The sequence below is a fragment of the Phoca vitulina genome, unplaced genomic scaffold, assembly GCF_004348235.1.
Source record: "Phoca vitulina isolate PV1807 unplaced genomic scaffold, GSC_HSeal_1.0 scaffold15, whole genome shotgun sequence".
NCBI classification, from domain to species: Eukaryota; Metazoa; Chordata; class Mammalia; order Carnivora; family Phocidae; genus Phoca; species Phoca vitulina.
The window spans coordinates 20,201,639-20,213,909 of NW_022589718.1; the positions used below are offsets into that span (position 1 = coordinate 20,201,639).

At 40.0% G+C, this 12,271-nt stretch overlaps 1 protein-coding gene across 1 annotated transcript in view; it reads left to right on the forward strand.

The window, feature by feature from the left end:
* The first annotated feature begins 1,568 nt into the window (after positions 1-1,568).
* SLC7A2 (solute carrier family 7 member 2) overlaps positions 1,569-12,271 on the forward strand; it is a 64,079-nt gene continuing 53,376 nt past the window's right edge. The window contains exon 1 of the mRNA XM_032413531.1: positions 1,569-1,704. The gene's annotated coding sequence lies outside the window, so the exon portion shown is untranslated. The remainder of the gene's footprint in view (positions 1,705-12,271) is intronic.

The following is a 12,271-nucleotide window of genomic DNA, read 5'->3' on the forward strand; positions in this document are numbered from 1 at the left end:
CAGATTACCAGATAAACTCAAAGACTGGTATTCTGACTAAATTGGCAGTTTCTAAATGTCAGATAGATTAGTTTATCTCAAATCAATGTGGTGCAACCTCATCACAGACTGTCCCTTGAGGGTATTTAGATACAAATATATGGGGAAATAATTTCTTAAATTTAAAATAGCAAACTTTAGTTTCTTTTAAAAAAAAAAAAACAGGTGGAAAATTTTATATCAGATCCCTCACCCTTAGAAATTAAAGTCTCTTAAGTCTTGAGTTTCCTTCACCCGTTGGTGCAATGCCTCCTAACCCTTATGGGACTGAGTAAATTTGGTGTCAGAATCAACGTGTCAAATCCCTCTATATCATTAATGATTAGTTGCACAAGGACTCTGTTTTATACTGTAAAACTAAGTTTATATTGATAAAAACTCTATTACATAAGACATTTACTAGAACAGATAATAAATATCCTTGCAGTCCGGTGCTATTCAGACTTCTAGTTCTTCAATGAGGTCCATTGATGGCTTCAAGGAGATAGCTGAACTCTGGAAATAGTCATTGAGATTTTGTGCATGTAACATTTTTTGGAGTGAAGTCCCAAATCTTTAATCAGATTCTGTTAAAGAAGTTAAGAATGATTTAGAACACCATATTAAAAGTATATGTGTAATGCAGCAATACGAATCTGGCGCTTTGCCAAAGTTAATAGTATTACTGGTAGATGAATAAAAAGATATTTAGCATAATATTAAACAAAATAAGGTAGATCTTTCTATCAAACAAAAATAATAATATACACTCACTGTTCAATTCAGGCCAATGTTTTCTCCTTTCAGATTAAAATTAACAGAGTTTCACATTGTGACTTTAATCTTATCAGAGACTCCTAAAGTAAACAATAGCGCAGTATGAGAAACCTTGATTGTGTAACTTTTGCTCTGTTTTTTTTTTTTTTTTTTGGAAATAGCAAATGTCATTTTCTTATTGCCCACCTTCAAACAGTCATGACAACCTATTTACATTACTGGAATTTTCAGAATAGCAACTGCACATTTTTATAAACTTTCATGGTTTTTATTGAAGTAGTACTATTTGACAAAGCTTCTATTGATCATTATCATTGGTATGTTATTATTATTCTTATTTACAAATTCTTCTCAGAACGAACAGTGAACGGGAGACAAAAACCCCACTTGGAAGAACTCCACTTAGAGCTTTGGCAACGCCCCTGAGGCTGGGTCCTCCAAGGAAAGCAGGAATTCAGTTTTCCCTCCTGGGCAACCACGCTTCCCAGGCCCGACGCCCCAGGAGCCGGCCGCGCGCCCCGCGCCCCGCGCCCACCGACCCGGGCCCGGGGGAGCGCACGCCCGCGAGTGCCCGCGCTCCAGGCCGCGGACCGACCCCGAGGCGCAGCGGCCGGACACCGCCTACCCGAAGGGTTGGCCCGCGCTCCCGGGAAGGTCCGGACGCGCGGCGGCCAGCGCGGGGGAGGGAGGAGGCGGCACCGCCCTGCCCCGCGCTCCGCCCCCGGCGCGGCTACACAGAGGGGCGCCCACGTGCCCGGCCCTTCTGCAGCGCGGCGACCCGGGCGCTCCTCTCCGCGCGGAGCAGCGAGGCGGCGGCAGCTCCTGCAGCCTCCCGGAGACGCGGGCCCCCGACACGCTCCAGCCGTTCGCCCACCACCGCCCCCTCGACGCGGCCCTAGCGCTGCCCCAGTAAGTTGCCTAGTGTCCGGCCACGCGGAGGGGTCGCCGGCGAGGGGCGGCCTGGGCGCCGGGGCCGGAGGGGAAAGGGCTGGGCGGGGGCGCGGGGGGGCGCGGAGGGCCGCGTTGGGGAGCGCGGCCGCGACTCGGAGACGGACAGAGCCGGGGCGGCGGGAGGGGGCTGCCGCCGCGGACCCCTGTCCCGAGGGCTGCGCCTCGCCCTGGCCGACCCCGTGCGGCCGCGTGTGCCCCAAGGCGTCGGGGTCCGCAGCAGCTGCGCGGGTCGCGGCGGCTGGGAGACGGCGGGCACCACTTCGGGAGCCCTTGAGGCACTCTTGGCCTCGGTGGCCCTGGGCACCCACCTCCGGGAGCGCAAGCCAGCCCCCCCCCCCCCCCCCCCCGTTCTGCACACTGAGGGGTCCCTGAAGTCGCCTTCCAGAGATTCTTGGTTTAAATATAGAACAGCGCTTGGAGCTCTGGAAGGCTTTCGCGTCCTAGACCTGACCGGGACTGGTAGGACAGGTAAAATGTCGTGGTGTGTGTTTGGGGGTAACTTGAAAGTAAATGGGTGCAGTTTGAAACCCGTTTGAGATGGGCTATACTCTTTTAAGCCTATTTCATGCTGTCTTCAGCTTCGAACTCGAAATGCCATTCTCGGTGTTTAGGCAATCACCAAGCCCATGGCCTCAGAATACATCCGTTCCTCCGGAGAACTTTCTGACATGCATTTACGCGTATACCCAGTGCAGGGAGTAACGTCTTCAGAGATGGTATCTTAAAGATACTTAAAAATACGCTCACGGGTCCTACACGTCTAAGTGGAAACAGTGCCTAGATTTCAGGAGTAAAAAGGTTCAACCCATTCAGACTTTCTTGCATTTATGCAGAACTGCCTCCAAAAGCGGTTAGTTGACTCTTAGTACTGGTAATAAGGTTTATCTAGTCGCATGTGCAGAAACATTCATCCTTTTAACGAGGGAATATCGTCAGATTTTGTTCAGATAGAGCTTTCTGATGCTGGCGGGGGCTGGCATGTCAAGTGAGTGTGTTTGTGGCCTCTGACGTGATACTCTTGCACTCTTGCCCCAGCCAGTCCTTAAAACTTCAGTCACCTCTTTTCCCCTAAGCATTTATAATAATCATCTCCCCAGGAAATTGCAAGCAGTTGTGTTTGTGCTCTTTTTCTAAGGGATGTGCAGGATAAGAATAGCTTAAGTGTATACTTTCTGATAGCTGCTTTTTCCCTTTGTAAATTAAATCCTTTTTTCTTTTAGTTGTACTAAAGCTTGGTATGAAATGATGTTTTGGTGCAGAAGAATATATGCATTTTTAATTTTTTTCCTTTACTAAAAAGTTCCTAGTTGGCTACTCTGGGTGAACGCTGGGAGGCCACATTATTTATTAGGATTTTTTTTTCAGTTTTCTCCCTTGCCCTCACTTGGTTTCCACATTGTGAATGACTGGGAAATGTCATTTACCTTAAGGCATTTTAATCTTTTAAGGGTGTGCCGTGGCCTTGGAGAGCAGAGTAAAACTCAGCCTGGTATCTCCTGGGATTCAGTTTGCAGAATCCATGGCCTCTTTAGCATGTCATTGGCAAAACCCTTTTGATTCCAAAGTCTCTAATCATTATCACTGGACTTAGAGTCTGTTAAAGAGAATTAGAGGCTGGGAGGGGAGATAAGGTAGCTGTTGGAGTTTGAAAAGACTGAGAATACTCTGGAGTTTTTCATCTTCTATTCTCATATATATTTTTTTGAACATATGTGCCTAAAGAATTTTCAGGGTCTTGCTTTCCGCTACATACCTGCTAATCTATGCAGAGTGGGAGTGCCTGGTCTCCATTCTGCATGGCCCACCTTTTGTTGTCTTCCCGTGCCTCCTTGCTGAAGTTCTCATCGCTTCTCTTGGCTCTTCTGGCCAGACCTGAGCCCTCATCTGTGACTGTTTCTGCTCTTTTCAGCCCACTTTTTCAAAAGGGCTTTCTCTCATAGTTTTCCTTTGACTTCTCTGTTTAGCCTAGTTTCTGTCTTCTCTTCTGTCTTATTTGCTTGCTACTCCATTTATCCCTAGCTATATACCTATGTAAGTATTTTTTTTAAAGTGTTCAGGGCCATCTGCTGGTTTTATTTTGATGCCCTTCAGTGACCAACTTTCAGACCAGAATATTGAAAACAGCTTATGTTGCTATTTATTTTATTATTTCCCCAAACATAATATGAACCCGTTGATTTTTAAGGACTGGCTTCTTGTAGACCACTTACTGGATGTCAGGACAAGAGTGAAATTTTCATTTGGATATATTTCTAAATATTCACATATTTAGTACTGTGTGCCTCATTTGAATGTTTTGTCATCCAACTGAATATTGAAAAACTCAGTTAACTGTAGGATTTCCCTTATGTGATAAAACTCATCTAAATGGTTTGGAAAATCTGTGTGGTTAACTCATTTCTATACCTTTGATCTGAGTATACAAAACCATACCGATAAAGCCTTGATTAAAAAAAAACCTAATGAAATAATTCTTTTCATTGTCTTCCGTTTTAATAACTTTTCATTCTATTGCCTAACGCAATGTCTGCACATAACACATGCTCAGTATGTCTTATTGTCGAGTGAATGCCAACTGATTTCAATAATTTGAGAAAGGGTGTTATGTATGTCTTTGAATATATATTCCTTCGTTGAAAATTACTGGGTCCCTACTCTGTACCAGGCACCGGACAACCAAAAGTAATGTGTAGCTCTGATTTTGGAAGGATTCTTCAATTAGTTTTACATTTGAGAAACCCTTCACTGATGGGTTTACAAGTAGTTTTTTTTGTTGTAATTTTATATAAAAACAATACCTGTAAACAGATGACTTGAGTACCATCTACACCAGAAAGCAAGTAAGGAACACACTTTCTCATATATGGAGATGCTGCTGCTTACTATTCCATCATCAAAAGCACTTATGCTTGGCATTTTCGTTTTACTAGTAAAACGTATTTGCTAGTAATAGATTTGTCCTGATTCTTCTTATATATTCTTTTACTTGCCTTTTTGGCTGTTGTTTTAGAAGTGATGTTTGTGTCTGTGGAAATGTAGATGCCATTGACAAAACCAAACCAATAGTTGGGGGTTCATTTCCCCCGGGCTCTAAGTAGCCAACCAGGTTCTCAGTAGCTCAGTTAAGATAATCAGAGCATGACTTATCCATTAATTTTTCTTGTCCAACTTAATAAATATATATTGATCTGTGGAAGTATGCAGTGCACTACTGTTTTTCTTGCGTTTATGGACTCTTAAACTTTAAATGTTTCTGGGAATAGCCTCTATTGCTATTGAGTTAACCTTCTCATTGGTAAGTACCATCAGTATTGACTTTAAGATTTGAGTTAAAGTGGTTTTTATTTAAAAGGCTGGGTTTAAATATGTGGGTTGCATCTCTTGGTTCCTGTTTAGACTTTTACTTTGGATCTCTCTGTTCAGGGAAATCCGTGGTTGCATTTTTCTGGGTGTGTATAGACATACGTTGTTGAGACTCTTGGGGTTTCTTACATCCAAGATGGAATCATCAGGCTACAGTGTCCTATGTGATGATTTCATTCTGCAGATGTTATAAATTTGATTTTATGCCTCTCTCCATCCCCCTTCAAAAAATAAAATAAATAAAAAACAAAATCCATACTCATTTCTGGTGCCTCATATTAGTACCTTTCTTCAGAACGTGAGCCAATCTGGGATTCGGCAGTGAAGCAGATGATATAAGAACATGTTGATTTTTAAGGACTTAAGGATTTTAAGGATTCTTAACCTTTCTTTCAGGAGTTAAAAAAAAAAAAAAGCCCTATGTTGTATTCATTTTTGGAATATTTTTGAACAATACACAGCAAAGAATTTTTATGTCCCTTGTTGATTCTTGCTAGTTTTTCCCACAGTTCTGGGGAAAATTCTTTTCTTTCCTTAACCCAGTCTGGCTTCAGGAAGCCTCCCTAGGTCTTTATACAATTATATGTAATACAATCCTGTTTATGCCATCAAAGCCTCCTTCCTAGTGAGCCTACTGATCATGGTGGATGGAGCTTCATGTCACAGGGGATGCTGAATGATACTGTAATTAAGAGGCTCTCATTTTATTCTTCTACTTTTGCCCCTCTCCCACTTTTTTTTTTTTTAGTTCAGATTTTAAGATAAGTGGATCTGTTCTACTTAAAAACAAATGATTGTCTCTTCAGAAAAATGAAGAAAGAAAGTACACCTTAAAGCTTATTTTTTATTCATTTTACTTCTGTGTAGACCAAAAAATGTTATAGGAGTTGGTACTTTGATCATTAGAGATAAAGATTGGTTGGTTAGGGTCTTTTCTTGCCTTGGCTCTGGGTATCTAGCTGTCATTTTTGGTAAACGATGATAGTGATGATGGTCACTAGTGGAATGAGAGAGAGTGGAGTTAAGTGATAGTGGAATTATGCAACTGCATATTGAACCTTAAGGAAAAAAATGGGGTCTCTTTGCATGTTCAGCCTTATTTTTTTACACTCAATATGAGCTGAGGGCAGATTTTCAGAATGCAATTCAATTTCTACTTTCAAAAATCACACTACAATCTCTAGAACTTGAAATCTATCTGAGTGGTGGAGTGGGAAGGCTTCTCTGTACCATATGCAGACTTTATTTTCCCAAAGCGTGTGGGTCGTAATCCCTCCTTCTCCCCATTCCTGCTGTCTGGTTTCCAAAAGAAGGTATGCATTTGGTGGAAACAACTGGATTTCATTTTTGTGAAACTAATATGCAAAATTTACCACTACTCATATGCAGAATTTATAGTATTTAGCAGTTGTGTGTGCATCCAAGTTACTGAATACTGTTTTGATTCATTAGGACTGCCCTGGAATAGGAAATGTGACTTTGTAATTTTGATTCTAAGAATATCTTATGAGATACTCTATTTGGAGTCTTCCATGAATAGCGGTTAGTTAATCCATTTTGGATGAGTATGTGTTGTATATATTTACTGCCCAGATCTGGAGTCCGTAGGGAAGCAAAGGATAAATAACTTGGTTCCTATTCTCTGGGTGTCGACAACCCAGTGAAGGAGTTAACAAGTAATCATACAATGGAAAGAGAATGATAAAGCTGCCATTTGAGTGACACAAAGAGCTGAAGGTATCAGGAAAAGAGATAACAATCTATTCTAAACTTTACTTTTTAAAAAAAGTTTGTGTTGTGTTTCTGACATAGACTAAATGCCCATTCAGTTTAGGCACTATCATCATTATGGTTACTGTTATTGCTGTTAAAGCCAATCTTCCTTCTCCTCTAGTTGCTCTTTGGTAAAGCTTGAGTCACTTGGACTTGAGTTTGGCTGAGCAGTTATTCACCAAAATATGCATTTGGGAGGGCAATAATACTTATTATTAGTTTGGCAAAGTTGTTTACAATTTATTGCCCTGGACCTCTAGAAAATTATATTTAACTGTAAATTCAAACTACTCTGAAAGGTCTTAGAAGAAAAGTTAAAACACATTAGGAGATTATATTTTAGATGGAAATCTTGAAGAATAAAGCCATTCCAAAAGTGCAATCAAATTAAGAACATGCAATTATTTTAATTTCTCACTCTAACAGTTGCGTTCTTACATTAGGCAAGCATGGCACATTTATGCAAATTTAATGAGTTTAAAACCCATAAAGAACCTTGTCAAGAATGGAAAGATCGCAGGAGGTCTTCATCCATCCTCCCATTATTGCTTCTCGCTCAAGACCAGGAAAGCAGTCCCTGTCTCTGCTCGAGTGATAGTCATAATCTTTGCTTTCAGCTTGGAATGGACAAAGGATGGACAAAAAGTGCTGGTAGCTGAAGAGATACTTGTCTACCCCACATTAGAGAGGAAAGAGCTGTTTTGTTAGAAGAAAGCACATTTAGTTTAGTGTCCTACCGTTGACCTAGTAGAAGAAAAAAAAGTTTTAAAGGGATTATAGAACCCAAACTATATTTCAATTCCTGTCAGACATAGTTCTTGGGTGGTGTGTGGAAGGTCTCCATGAAGACATGGAGTTGAGTGCCACACCTTCACCTTTCAGGTTTCAAGGTTCTTGTGAACATACCATTGAAAACAAAACACAAACACCTGATGATTGTTCCTGAGAGGGGGTGGGGGGTGGGAAGGACAGGTAATTAATTTGCATCTTTAGTTTACTAGACAAATCTTTCCATTTCTGCTAAGTAAAAATCACTTCACAGGTTTTTGTTTACTGGACCTTAGGTGCTCAGAATTCTATTAATTCTAAATTATTTGTAGCACACTGCTGTCATGCCATTACTGATCGGTTCATGTATGACCAATAAATATTATTTCTAAGTTCTTGGGTTGGATGGTGAGTGGATATTCATTGTATTATTATTTTAAAGTACTATATGAATAAAAAACTTTAAATTTCTCCTGAATAAATTAGCAAATAAAAGTCTTTACAAATGTCTTGTGTTTTTCCTTCAAGTAGAGAACATTTGTATTAAATGAAATTTTCCCCTTTCATTCAGAAAGTGACTTTTTTTTCCTCTTGAAATTCACTTTATGTTCACTTCTGTAATGTTCCTGGTCTCTTGAAGCAGAGGATACTTACTATTTTTGCATGGGGCTCATAGTCTACAAAGATGTTTGCAACTCTATAAAAATCTAAATGAAAACTTACTGATAGTTTGTATCAACTTAGTGTGGCTTCCTCTGGGAAAATCCTGTGTCCAATAAATTCAGGCTAGTCTGTGTCGACTTTTTATCTGCTTTTGATGACCATATTAAACATAATTTTACATTTGTGTTTGAATCCAACAGCAAGTTTTAAGGGGTTTCTTTAATTCTGTTGTTATTTGAGCAATTGTTTAGGAGACATTTCTGTGAGACCTAGAAGGATCCAGAGGTAAGCTTTGACACTCCATCCTGAGGGCTCATTAACACTCTGGAATGTCTTGCCACGTTAGGAATCTAACTATTTTTTTTCCAGGGCAGTGTATACAAGAAAATGAAGTCTAATTGGCTGTGTCTAAGCAAGCAAAGTGGGTTTGCTATTTCACTCCTCAGGTTTGACATGTTGCATTGACCTAGACTTATCTGAAGGAGTTGACAGAAGAATACGAAATGTCATCGAAGTCCAAAACCTACTGAGAGTTCACTTTGTTCATCACCAAAATCAAACATCACTGCTGAGTTTTTTAGTGAGTTTTAGCTTAGAGTGAAGATTGAGCACCTACTCTGTGGCATGTGAGGATATGCCATGTGAATGAGATGCTCCAGTGGATAACAGTTTAATCACTATGGAACTTGACGGTATTCAAGAGTTACTTCCCTACCAAAGCCTCTCCTCTTTGGCTACTCAGTCTATATTACAAATTTACATGAACAGTTTTGGAAGGGAAGGTAGCAGAATCATTTAATGTATTAATGTAATCATAGTAGAATTGTCTTAACATTTACAACTTGAGGTCCATGCTGTTTGAGCAGTGTCTGAAATTTAACTGTCCAAATCTTAAAAGATTGGACAAGTGAATCAAATGGGAGAAGTAAAGAGATTCAGGTTGAAAAGGAAAGATTGCATTGACTTACTGTCTTTTTAGTGAAAGGGTTCATGACAAGTTTCGTACAATTTGGATCAACTGTATTTGAACGAATGGTACTTAAAGTTATTTGATAGAGAAGGAGCCCCTCCTTCTTCTGTCCTTTCTGATTATGTTTTGTTTTCATGGAAGGAGGAAGAACCACACATATACGTGAAAAATACAAATGCCCCTGTAATTTTCTGTAATGTATCTGGCAGTTCAAGCTGCCCTGAATTCATACCTGGGGTTTTAGGAACCCCCAGGATGAGAACCCTGTGATCCAGAAGCCATTTCCGCTCCTGGGAAAAGTATCTTAGGAGAGGGTATTTTGGGGCAGAATGGGACCTTCTTGGGTCATACATCCTTTCTTCTTACTGAAAGAAGGCTGCTCACGGCCTCCATGGAGGAGCTGAGAAGACTCAGAGGTAAGTGTTGCCGTGGGGAGCTCCACTTAAAAGCTATGACCTGAGCACAATGATGACCATTCTCATTTGTGCCATGTTGGAAGCAGTTGCCTGCCATCAAAGGAACACTTTGGACATCAGTTATCTCCAGCATCACCATCTTTCTTTCCTCCAAATTCTCAGAGCCACAGATTTCTATGTCCGCCTATGGGCCAGGAAATAGATTCGATTCTAAACTTAGCTGAGATCACTTTAATTGAATATTTGTAAATATATACATAAAAGAGAAGGGAAAAAAATAATGGATAGCAATAGTGCCCTCTTTTCTTATCTAAAATTGGAGCATCTTCAGAGAGACATCTGAAATCCAACCTTATGGCTCAGTGTCAGTCTGATATGGATCTTCTTATAGAAAGCTCTGGAAGTTAATAAAGGTACAGTTTAATGGAACTAAAGAGGTCATGCAGAACTAAAGAGTGACTAACGAAGAACAGAATTTTAAAGTGGGTTTCTCTGCTGAAATTCTTGTCTTTTGCAAAACTTGCTTGACGAGTGGTTACAATTTGTAATGTTTTGTTGCAAAGAGCCCTCTTTAAATGCATTACGTTGGTGCCATCATGGCTGTGTAGGTGGAGTAGGACTTGTGTATGCAGTATTCATCAAGAAAAGAGCACAAAGCACATTTGCATGCCACTGAGAAGCAACAGTGGGTGTTGATAAAATTTGTAGTACTAGAGCTTTGAAAATATATCTTGGGCGGGTGCCTGTTTTAAACTCTTCTGAGAAACAATTTCACCTTTAAAACAAAAATCACTTTTTCGCTAGATGATAAGACATGCATAAGGCTCGGTATCCCAGAAATTTGGTTCTGCCGCTGGAAAAATGGTGAGGCACTGTTGTGATAGCTGGTTTTGTATTCCAAATCCTAAACTCAGCAATACATTGAAAAACTGTCCTGTGGGCAATTTGTGAAACTTTGGAAGTGTTCGTCTCCAGCCTCCCTGGCCATGGACAGTTTCTGAGCTCCTGGCACGATGCATATGTCAGCCAGACACAGTGCTAGACAAGTTGGGAAGACAAAGAGGTAAGCTCCTGAGAAGGATATTTTAGACCTCTCTTTTTATAGGTTAAGAAATTGAGATCTTAAGCGGTTTAACTTATCTGAGGTCAGAGAGCTAGGCCCAGAGTCAAGACTTGATTTCAAGGTTTTGATGTAGCAAAAGCACTGATTTATATCAGACTGTTCTGCTTCTGTGAAAGCAAATCATAATCATAGTATACCACTTATGTGGTAGGAATTTTATAAACAGGAATCAAAGTACAATTTTAACTGTAACTTTTAGTTTTTAAAATTTCTTGGAAATTAACATTTGAATAAGATGTTTTCATGTAGTGGCATTCTTACAATGTGAACAATTTTCTTTTAAATGGCTTGCTTTTCAAAAAAAGAAAAACATAATCTTAACCTGAAAAGAAAATGACTTTAAATGTGGGTTCTAAGCTATCTAAAATCATTAGGATTTCAACCTCCTAAGTGGTGCTTTTAAGCGAGTAAGCTCTGTTTGGAGTGCTATTGTGCTATCTGAAAAAAAAAAAAAAAGCTGTTTGATTTTTTTTACTTTTTCTGATTATCATAGGTAACAGATGGTTTGCACTTAGTTCAGTGAACCAAACAAAGAGCAGACTTTGCATAAAATTTCTGTTGATACTGCATTTTATCTCACTGAAATGGGTTGTGTGAACCTTCTGAATAATGAATAGCATATTTACATTACTCTGATCTTTTTTGCTACGGAGTTCAAAATAAGTATGAAGGACAAACCTAGCATTGTCACTTTAAAAGTTATACAGTATTTAAAGTATTTTTTTATTCTTACTACAATGCCAACTCTAAGCATGTTGCAGACCCCGACTACTTCCAAAACTGATAAATTGCTCCAGTGACTTTGAAAGCTGCAGGGACTTTGATCTCATTGAAGTACATTGGAATAATAGTAACTTAATTTTTGTAAAGATTTGAAACCATAAAGCCTCGAGGACCCCATCGTTTCTCTAACCCCCAGTTTTGAAATTATTTAGTACAGTTGCTAATGTTTGACTTTTTGTTGATCGACCAGCCTGTTCATAGCTGTTGCTTAACTCTTGTGTGACGTCTAAAAGGTGGAGGTGATGGTGGCGGGAGGCAGGCGGGATGGTGTGGCTGCTGCGGGGGTGACTTGGTGAGTGGGGAGCACGGACACCAGCTGCAATTGGTACCAATGGAATTGAAAGCCCATTTGAAAACTTGACTTCATCACACACAATTTTAATGCATTACCTGTTAGACCAGGGAAACCGGTTAAGTTAAACCATGTAATTTCACTTCTAACTTTGTATGCATGAATCAGAATTCAGGCTGTTTTCAAGAAGTGGAAGAAAAGTGCTCATCTTATTGAACCAAGTGTAACTTCTATTGAGTGAAATAAAAAGTGAAAAAAGAATGCAAGAGTCCTTGTTCTTTTTTCTTTTTTGCCCCCAACAAAATGATGTATGTAGAATAGTGTTTTAAGGCAGAGTAGGCAATTTTCTCCAATGTTCACTTTAACAGAACTTA